The following is a 10,345-nucleotide window of genomic DNA, read 5'->3' as shown; positions in this document are numbered from 1 at the left end:
AACTAAAAGAGATGCAGAAGATGTCAAGTAATATTATCCACCCTCCTTAGCATAATGGTCAAAACTAATTCTAAAAACTTAGAAAATTCTGAAGAGGAGCCAAGTGAATATTCTTTCGAAAGCTGAAATCTGGTTTTCTATCCATTTTGTTAAGCTTTTCCCTAAGTTACCTGAAAAGAGTCTTGGAACTACAAATACTAGAAAAACGTGATAAAAGTACTTAAAAGCAATTAAAAACATAGAAAAAGTATTTCAAAACGATCCATAAAAGTGGTCAAAATACGGTGTTATCATACCCCATATCCATTTAGTTCAACAAAATCAATTCTCTGGTTATTCATTCAAAAATCGGATAGACCATATCGAGACGTTCGAAGAATTATGTGCAACCATTACAGCAAATGGGGATTACCACAAGTGTAGTCTTTTCCCATTCTCTCTTAGAGATAAGGCCAGCAAATGGCTAAAATCTTTGCCACCTGCTTCACTAAAAACGTGGGCAGCGTGTAAAACTGCTTTCCTAAATTGTTTTTACACTAGAAATCGTTCAAATCTCTTAAGAAAGAAGATAAGAACTTTTAAACAAAAAGAAGATGAAGATCTTTTAGATACTTGGGAAAGATTTAGGGAATACCAAAGAGATTGTCCACACCATGGATATGCCGAGGAATACCTGCTAAGTATCTTCTATCGCGGCATAACTCCAGAGTTAAGACACTCTTTTGATATAGCAAGTAATGGAGATTTCACAACTAGATCTGTAGAAGATTCTCACGTTTTCATTAAAAATTTAGGAAACAGCATCCGAAATCAAGTAACCTTTGGTAATTCTGCACTTCCTGAGAAGAAAGAAAAAATTTCGGAAGTTATAAAGTGTCTCCATCACATAATGAGTCATCTTGGATTGCAACAACCAAATAGGGTACACAATACGTGTAACTTTGATGGCTGGGACAACCCAATGGATTCTTATGGTCAAGGGATGTCTAACACTGCAGAAGTCTATCAAATTCAAGATTTTCCATTCGTTTCTGATCACCGCGGGTCCATTCATTCGGACCGCAGCCAAGCAATCTTTCACCGCGGTCGTGGCTGTGCTGACCGCGGCCAAGACGTGTTTCACCGCGGTCGTGAACCACCTGACCGCGGGAAATTGTCTTCTGAACTTGCCTGGACACCACCTTCTGAACTTGCCTGGACACCACCTTCTGAACCAATCTCGGCTATTCAATCTAATCCTGTTTCCTATCCAAGTTTTCCCTCTTCTGAAGCTGAAAACCTAAACAAAAAGATTCTAGAAGTTGAAAAATCTATGTCTCAAGAGATTAGTGATCTTAGATCTGAACTAAAAGAGATGCAGAAGGATTCCAATACCCTCCTTAGCATAATGGTCAAAACTAATTCTAAAAACTTAGAAAAATCTGAAGAGGAGCCAAGTGAAAATTCTTTCGAAAGCTCAAGTGAAGCAGATCCCTCCGATCATGTGAAAGCTATCACACTTAGGAGTGGATTAGCTTACAAAGAGCCAAAATTTCCTAAAGATCCCGTAGATGAGGAAAAGGGTAAGAAAAAGAAGAAAGAAAAAGAAAGAATCACGAATGAAGATGTTGAAAAAGAAGTGGTAGGAGAAAAGGATGGAGAAGAAGTAAGAGAAGATTCATCCCGGGAAATCCTTGGAGAAGACCCGATTCCTCCTCCACCAACTCGTGTCTACAAACCTAAACCTCCATATCCTAGAGCCTTAAGAGACCCTAAGAAAGAGAAAGAAAAAGCTAAGCTGAAAGAGCTAATCGATCAATTAAACGTGAAATTACCTTTCGTAGAAGCTTGTGTTATGATTCCTGCTTTAAGAAAATACATGAAGGGTATTCTATAAACTTCTTTAACTCTTGAAGAAGGCGTTATGATGATAACCCATGAATGTAGTTCTATCCTGCAAAGCCGAATCCCTGAAAAGAAAAACGATCCTGGAAGTTTTGTACTCCATGCACCATCAATGATGTAGCTTTTGAGCGTGCTCTCTGTGATTTAGGATCTAGCAAAACGTTTAGGACATCACAATTTCAAGCCCACTAAGATTTCTTTAGTACTAGCTGATCGTTCCGTTAGACAACCTGTAGGTATCTTAGTAGATGTTCCCGTCGAAATCGAAAAATGTTCCATACCAACAGATTTCGTAGTTCTAGAACTAGAAAAAGAACCTAAGGATCCCCTTATTCTTGGAAGACCATTCTTATCTACAGCCGGAGCCATAATCAATGTTCCTGAAGGAAAAATCGACCTTCATCTAGCCGGTTCAGTTATGCAATTTGACATGAACAAAAATTTCGATAAACCAACTTTAGATGGCAAAATTTGTTGGGTTGATGAGTTAGACGGAATTATTGAGGAAGTCTATGAAGATCTGCTTCTAGACGACCCTTTAAGTGTCACGCTTTCACCCGCAAAAGATGAACGCAATTTCCTTGAAGAAATTTCAAGTCAGTGCACACGTATGCTTGATAAATCTGAAACTTATAGGAAACCTCTGAACTACCTAGATCTTAAGGACCAAACAAACATTCCTCCACCTCTTAAAGACACTGCTGCAGCAATTAACGATCCTTGGAGCGAGCTTAAAGCCCCTAAAGTCGAGCTTAAACCTCTTCCCGTCGGACTTAAGTACGCTTTCCTTGGACCAAATTCAACTTATCCTGTCATTATAAACTCTGGTTTGACGGAAGAAGAAACCACAATGCTGTTGACTGAGCTGAGAAAGCATAGAAAAGCCTTAGGATATACACTTGATGATATACCTGGAATCTCCCCAGATCTTTGTATGCACAAGATAAATCTAGAGGATAATGCTAAAAACTCAATCGAAAGTCAAAGGAGACTGAACCCTAATCTCATGGATGTTGTCAAGAAGGAGATTATGAAGCTTTTAGAAGCTGGAATAATCTTTCCTATCTCAGATAGCACTTGGGTTAGCCCAGTTCATGTTGTTCCGAAGAAAGGAGGAGTCACTGTCATTAAAAATGATAAAGATGAAATGATCGCTACAAGAACAGTAACTGGACATCGTATGTGTATCGATTACCGGAAACTGAATGCAGCAACTAGGAAAGATCATTTTCCGCTTCCATTCATAGATCAAATGCTAGAAAGATTAGCTACCCCTACTATTGCTTCCTTGATGGATACTCCGGATTCTTCCAAATTCCTATTCGACTGGAGGATCAAGAAAAAACGACATTCACTTGTCCATATGGCACGTTCGCTTACCGACGTATGCCTTTTGGATTGTGTAATGCACCTGCTACCTTCCAACGGTGCATGATGTCGATCTTCACAGATTTTATTGAGGATTTCATGGAAGTGTTCATGGACGATTTCTTTGTCTATGGATCTTCCTTTGAAAAATGCTTAGGCAACCTTGGTAAAGTTCTGCAAAGATGTGAAGATAAGCACTTAGTATTGAATTGGGAAAAATGTCACTTCATGGTACAAGACGGAATCGTGCTTGGGCACAGAATTTGGGGAAAAGGAATTGAAGTTGACAAAGCTAAAATCGAAGTCATGACCTGCCTACAACCTCCCACAAACGTAAAAGGAATATGTAGTTTCTTAGGACACGCAGGATTCTATAAGCGATTCATAAAAGATTTTTCTCAAATAGCTAGACCTCTTACGCGTTTGCTTTGCAAGGAAACGAACTTTGAGTTCGATGATGAATGCTTAGCCGCGTTTCATAAGATCAAACAAGCTCTTGTCTCCCCCCCCTGTCGTGCAAGCACCTGATTGGGAACTCCCATTCGAAATCATGTGCGATGCAAGTGGCTATGCAGTCGGAGCAGTGCTTGGCCAATGAAAAGATAAGAAACTGCACGTAATCTACTACGCAAGCAGAACTCTAGACGAAACTCAATGCAATTATGCTACAACAGAGAAAGAACTTCTAGCTGTCGTATTTGCATTTGAGAAATTCCATTCTTATCTCGTAGGATCTAAGGTTATAGTTCATACTGATCATGCTGCAATCAAGTATTTAATGTCTAAGAAAGACGCTAAACCTCGGTTGATAAGATGGATCCTCTTACTGCAAGAATTCGATATCGTAATTCGAGATCGGAAAGGAGCAGAAAATGGAGTTGCAGACCATCTTTCACGAATTCGAGTTGAAGAAAGATTGCCTCTAAACGACAGTTTGCCTGAAGAAAACATCTATGCAATAGATACTACCCCCAATGCCAATACCGCACCACAATGTCCTCTAATGCGAAGGGCAGATGCTTTCAACACCCCATGGTTTAGGCACATAGCGAATTACCTAGTAGCTGATGTAGAACCACCACAATTCTTTGAATATAGAAAGAAAATGTTTCTGAAAGACGTAAGACATTATTTTTGGGATGAACCCTATCTCTATAAGAGATGTGCTGATGGGTTATTCCGAAGATGCATGGCTGAAGAAGAGATGGAAGGAATTTTATTCGGATGCCATAGCTCGTCTTACGCAGGACATTTTGCAACATTCAAAACCGCTTCAAATATCTTGCAAGCTGGTTTTTGGTGGCCTACTTTGTTCAAAGATACTCAAGCTTATATCTCGCGATGCGATAAATGCCAAAGGATGGGCAACATAAGTAAAAGGAATGAGATGCCTCAAAATTTTATTCTCGAAGTCGAAATTTTTGATGTCTGGGGAATAGATTTTATGGGACCCTTTCCTACTTCTTTTGGAAACCAATACATCTTAGTAGCAGTAGACTACGTCTCTAAGTGGGTAGAAGCAGTCGCTAGTCCCAGCAATGATGCAAAAGTTGTCATGAAGCTGTTTAAATCTGTTATATTCCCGCGTTTTGGAGTTCCTAGAATTGTGATAAGCGACGGAGGATCACATTTCATCAACAGAGTTTTCGAGAATCTTCTTAGAAAGAATGGAGTTACACATAAAGTTGCTTCCCCATACCATCCCCAAACCAGCGGTCAAGTGGAAATCTCAAACAGAGAAATCAAGTCGATTTTGCAGAAAACTACTGCAGTTCATCGCAAGGATTGGTCTACCAAGCTTGACGACGCATTATGGGCATATCGAACAGCATTCAAGGCGCCATTAGGAACAACACCATTCAACCTAGTTTATGGAAAAGCATGTCACCTTCCAGTAGAACTCGAGTATAAGGCGCAATGGGTTATCAAGGAGATGAACATGAATCTGAAAACAGCTGGAGAAAGAAGACTACTTCAACTTCACGAGTTAGAAGAAATCCGACACAATGCTTACGAAAACTCGAAGATCTATAAGGAGAAGACTAAAGCATATCATGATAAGAAGATTATTCATAGAACTTTTGCTCCTAACGATAAGGTACTTCTTTTCAATTCTCGTCTTAAGCTTTTTCCAGGAAAATTACGATCAAGATGGTCAGGACCCTTCAAGATAAAGGAAGTCAAGCCATACGAAGCCATAGTCCTATGGGACAGAAGCGGAAACTCATTTACAGTGAATGGACAGCGTGTAAAGCCATATCTGGCTGAAGAAACCGAAGACGAAAGAGAAGTGATGTTTTTGATTGATCCATCATCGGCCAATGATGAGACCAAAGAGTGTCACGACCCCGGTTAATTCTAATCGAGCAACAATGTCAAGCTAATGACTTGAAACAAGCGCTTAGTGGGAGGCAACCCACTTGGTATTTTATCTATTTCCCTTTTGACCTTTATTTTCTATTTCCATTGCTTTGTTTCTGTTTCATTTAATTACAGGTTTTCAATAAAGAAGAACAAATACAAAAGACGAGCAGCACTCTCTAGCACGATAAGTTCACTTAAACATTTCAACTTTTCTATATTCTTTACCATTCTTTCCAAGATTTATCACACTGAGGACAGTGTGAATTAAGTCTGGGGGAGGATGTTCATCCATTACTAATGAAATTTGATTTGTTTTGAGTTTGTTTTGGACACGTAAATTTTTTCAAAAAGTTTTTCATACAATTTTTAAAAATCGTTTTCAAAAAAAAAAAAAAAAAAAACATGTCTTTCAAAAAGTTTTCAAACCAGGAACACAGTAAACATTACTATGATGAATTAGACCAGTGTGCTTCTACGCTATTTCCTAGACTAGGCGGTAGCTAGAATACTTGCATTACAAAATCCCACTAGAGGATTTCTATTCATGGAGATTCTTTTTGACAGGATATACTACCTCATTTTATCTGGACTTAATTTTGACTTAATCCTCTCATTAAAGTGTTAAATCAGGGAAACGAATCATACATTCAGGACTCCTTTATCCTTTTACCACTCTTTGTTGATCCTGAATGGCTAGTTTATCTTTAGCTAGTTCCCCACCAAACCTAACCTCTTTCAAACCACATGCATTCTTGTTTTTCATTGTTCTATATGCAGATATGTGCAAAAACGTCAGAGAGAAAGAGGATCAATGCGGTTTTCAGTCACTGAAGACGAAGGCCTGCGACTTTATTGGAATGATTCAACAAAAGGAGAAAACTCAGTTTGCCTTAGAAAAACTTCAAAATCTTGGTACAATTTCGTCCCTTAGACTCTCTCTCTATAAATAGTTATTTCCTCTTTCAAAAAAAAAAAAAAAAACGAAAAAGAAAAGAAAAATATGAAAGGAAAGGAAATTAAAACCTTAGAGAGTCTAGGAGGATCGTATTTTATACTTTAGGCAAGCTTGATCTGATTATATGGAGTTTTGGAGATTATCTTTGTGATTCCCGGAAAAAATCTAAGTCTGGGGGAACAGCTGTTTACAACAAAGGAGGAAGATTATGCAGCAACATTTGGCAAGAAGAAGTGACTGAAAACTGTGGTCATCAACAGGTCCTTATTTCTCTTGCGGTTTTGCATATTATCTTGCATCCTCCATATTCTTCAGGTAACCCTAAACACCTAAGCTCCACCACTTAAATAGCCTTAATGCCAAACGCCGTCTACCCTGAATAATGTCTTTGATGAGAACTCACAAAATATTTAATGAATGTAGAGAGCTAGTTGACAGGAAGTTAGATCTAAGTGTGTAGATTTTCGCATGACGGATTAACGGACTAGTTTGCTTGTATTTTGGTGAGAATTTTCTAGACTAGATCCAAATAGATGTTTCACGATAAGTTATGGTTTAGAAGGACGGTCACTGAGATATTGTTTAGTTCCTGCGATTTTTCAAAAATTTCTTTCCTGACTTAAGTTTGTTTGAGGACAAACAAAAAGGTAAGTCTAGGGGAGTTGATAACACCGTATTTTGACCACTTTTAGAGTTTCAAAAGACTTTACAGGAAACTTGGGCAAAAGATATGCAATTTGGAACAAATGAGCAATTTTGGATAAATGCAGACCGTCAGAAGTATAACAAGCGATGAAGACTTTCTTGCCGTCTGATCACCCCCAAAATTTGAGACAACATAGAGCATCCAACCAGCTTTCTAATGCACTTGGTTTGGAGACAATCCAACGGTTAGATCTTCAGATACTCCCGATGCAAGAATGACAGAAAATGCAGTTCCGGAAGAGAGCATGTGCCGGGACCGCGGCAAACACCCCTTTTCCCGCGGGTAGAGCCACCGCGACCGCGGACTTTGGTCGTTCAATTTCCCGACGACTTAATTAAAGCCCAGATCAATCAAAGCAAAAGCTTAAACTGGTTAAGTGAAAACAAAAATAGGGAATGCACAAATCTCATAGACATGAACTCCTAAACTAGGACCAAAGATAGTGCATCAATCCACAACTTAGTCTAGAAAATTCTCATCAATGCACAAGAGATACTAGTCCACTTTTTCCGTCATGCAAAACTTAAACAATCTAAATCTTGATTCCAGTCAACTAGCTCTCTACATTTCATTAAGTTCAATAGTGAGTTCTCATTAAAGACATCATCCAGGGTAGACGGCGTTTGGCATTAAACGGCTATTTAAGTGGTGGAGTTAAAGTGTTTCGGGTTACCTGAAGATCTGGAGGATGCAAGATAATATGCAAAACCGCAAGAGAAATAAGGACCTGTTGATGACCACAGTTTTCAGTCACTTTTTCTTGCCAAATGTTGTTGCCTAATCCTTCCTCCTTTGTTGTAAACAGCTGTTCCCCCAGACTTAGATTCTTTCCGGGAATCAGAAAACAATCTCTAAAACTCCATAAAATCGAACACCAGTTGCCTTGGGACTTAAAATTCGACCTCTCTAGACTCCCTAAGGCTTTTATTTCCTTTCTTTTCTTATTTTCGGATTTTTTTATTATTATTATTATTATTATTATTTTTTTTTTTTTTATTATTTTTAGAATAGGAAATGCCTTTAAAAGAGAGAGAGACTAGAGGACGAGATTGTACCAAAATTTGAGGTTTTTCTAAGGCAAACTGAGCTTCCTCTTGTGTTGAATCCTTTCGGAAACTTTTTCGGCAAATCGCAGGTCTCCGTCCTTGGTGACTGAAAACTGCGTCGTTCCTCTTTCTCTCCAACGTTTTTGCACTTATCTGCATATAAGACAATAGAAAACAAGAGTGCATGTGGTTTGAAAGAGGATTGGTTAAGGTGGGGAACTAGCTAAAGATGAACTAGCCATTCAGGATCAAGAGAGAGTGGTAAAAGGATAAAGGAGTCCTGAATGTATGATTCGTTTCCCTGGTCTAATGCTTCAATGAGAAAATTAAGTCCAAATTAAGTCCAAATAAAACAGAGCTAGTGTATCCCTTCATCTAAATCGAAATCATTCAAATTCCTCTGGGGTACTTCGTTTCAAATGTGCTTAGCTACCGCCTAGTCTAGTCCTAAATCATGAATGAGCAAGTCACTAGGAACAGTCTAAAGCACACAGTCAACTATCATTGATTCATGTTCACCATTCCCTTTAAAACGTATTTTGTTTTGAAAACTGATTTTGAAAAACTTTAAGGAAAATGCAATAAGTGTAGATAATGCAAGAATCATGAAACAAAAGAAGTTAGAAAGGGATGAAATCCTCCCCCAGACTTAAATCACACTGTCCTCAGTGTGAAACAAGTCGAGATTGGATGAGAAAAATGCATAGATAATCGAATTGGTAAGGACAAAGAGAACTTACATGGATCCGGGATGCTGGTGGAGATGAACCGGATTCATTCTAAGAGGTTTGGGAAGGTTATTAGGTGGTGATGAAGGTGGTGGAGGGTGATGAATGAGGTGGAGGGTGATTGGTGAGGTGAAATGGGGTGAAGTGGGTGGTATGGGGTCGGGTTTGATGTCAATGACCAAGTGTCGCGGTCAGGAGTCACGCGACCGCGGCAAACAAGTACTTGGCCGCGGTCAGAATCACGCGACCGCGGTCGATTTGTCGTTTCCCGCGGTCATAATGTCTGCGACCGCGGGGGCTTATATCGCGGCCTCTTCCTGCTTCTCCTTGGTTCCTACCGAGCAGTCAGGTACCATTCTTCTTTTTGGTTTTTTTTTGGGTTTTTTTGATTTTTTTGGCTTTTTTGTTTTATAAAAAACACCTGAAACTAAGAAAAAGAAAGAGATCAATAGAAAAAAAAAGAAAAATCCTAAAGAAAACAATACCTAAATGGGTTGCCTCCCATTAAGCGCTTTGTTTTAAGTCGTTTAGCTAGACTTTTGGTGTTGGACGTGACTTATTCCAATGAAGAAGACCTTGTCCTGAGACAAGTCTTTTTAGACATCTCCTTGCTTTGCTTAGCAAGTTCTTTGTCACTCCAAAGTTGTTCTTCAAATTCTTCTGCTGCAGAAAAGTTTCCTACTTTGCTGTTGTATGGGACAGCTTCTGTGAAGACATCTTTGTCGATATTAGCAAATGAAACCCTCCGGTTTGGCCAGTCCATTATAGCTCCAGAAGTTGCTAGAAAAGACCATCCGAGAATCACTGGATATGTTGCATCTCTTGTCTTGACAATGTAGAAGTCGACAGGTACTATGCAATCTCCTATTCTCAAAGGAATTTCATGAGTTATTCCTTGAGGTGTTGCATTGGAATCATCAGCTAAACTAATCTTTGCTCTAGTCCTGCGCAGGTGTCTAATACCAAGTCTCAAAGCAATTGCCTTGGACATCATGTTAAGACAAGCTCCAGAATCACATATCACGTTTCTCCTCTAATAGAACAAGAGATAAGAAACTGACCTGCACCATCAATTTTGTGAAGTGTTCGAACATGTTTACCTCTTCTGGCATGATTGAACAAGTCTTCTATCTCAGGGATTGATTCTTTGCTCTCACAGAAGTAGTGGCCTATCATAAAGTCCTAGCAAGCTCTGGCAAACGTGATTCCTTCAGGCAAATTTCGAACCACATCATTGAATTCGTCGAGCTTTTCTTTGCTGATTTTGTTGGGGTAGTGGCTGCAGTCTTCAGGT

General features: G+C 39.1%; 1 protein-coding gene and 1 non-coding gene across 2 annotated transcripts in view; both read right to left on the bottom strand.

Moving 5' to 3' along the window:
• Positions 1-10,345, bottom strand: part of LOC112088551 — a 58,868-nt gene that overhangs the window by 14,611 nt on the left and 33,912 nt on the right. The gene's annotated exons all lie outside the window — the stretch shown is intronic.
• Positions 553-660, bottom strand: LOC112088721. The gene has a single exon (XR_002900665.1). It is a non-coding gene; the product is annotated as a small nucleolar RNA R71 (small nucleolar RNA).

This window comes from Eutrema salsugineum, unplaced genomic scaffold (assembly GCF_000478725.1).
Source record: "Eutrema salsugineum unplaced genomic scaffold, Eutsalg1_0 scaffold_14, whole genome shotgun sequence".
In the NCBI taxonomy this organism is placed as follows: domain Eukaryota; kingdom Viridiplantae; phylum Streptophyta; class Magnoliopsida; order Brassicales; family Brassicaceae; genus Eutrema; species Eutrema salsugineum.
The sequence above is the reverse complement of the archived record's forward strand: the minus strand, read 5'-3'. Positions and strand labels throughout refer to the sequence as shown.